This window comes from Oncorhynchus tshawytscha, unplaced genomic scaffold (genome assembly GCF_018296145.1).
Source record: "Oncorhynchus tshawytscha isolate Ot180627B unplaced genomic scaffold, Otsh_v2.0 Un_contig_5592_pilon_pilon, whole genome shotgun sequence".
Classification (NCBI taxonomy): domain Eukaryota; kingdom Metazoa; phylum Chordata; class Actinopteri; order Salmoniformes; family Salmonidae; genus Oncorhynchus; species Oncorhynchus tshawytscha.
Window position 1 is genome coordinate 34,578 of NW_024608593.1, and position 423 is coordinate 35,000.

Here is a 423-nt window from a genome sequence, read left to right on the forward strand (position 1 = left end):
CTGGAATCTCTATTAAAAACCTTCTTCCTCATCAAACAGAAGGAACCTACAGTTTATGTATTTCTCTGCCCTTCGACAAGCCCCGCTCTCCATTTCCATCCTTTCTTCATAAATACAGTCTCTGCGGTGCTTCCTACATACAGTATAAAACAACAGTCTCTCACGTGACCAGGAAACAAGTCCGGAAGAAACCCCCCAAAAAACAGTTTGAACAATTCAAGGTCAGTCAGAAAAAATAAAATAAAGTACCTTTTGAACATATAAAGATTGTAAGAGATTTGAAGAAGTGCACTGGGTTAGTTTCTGTGTGCTCATTTTATAACTAAACAAACAGGTTATTCCAGTCTCTGTTTGAAATTGCATAGCTAGTCAATGTAATGTAGATAGAACTGCACAGGTTGTTTTGTTAGCTAGACAGTTTTT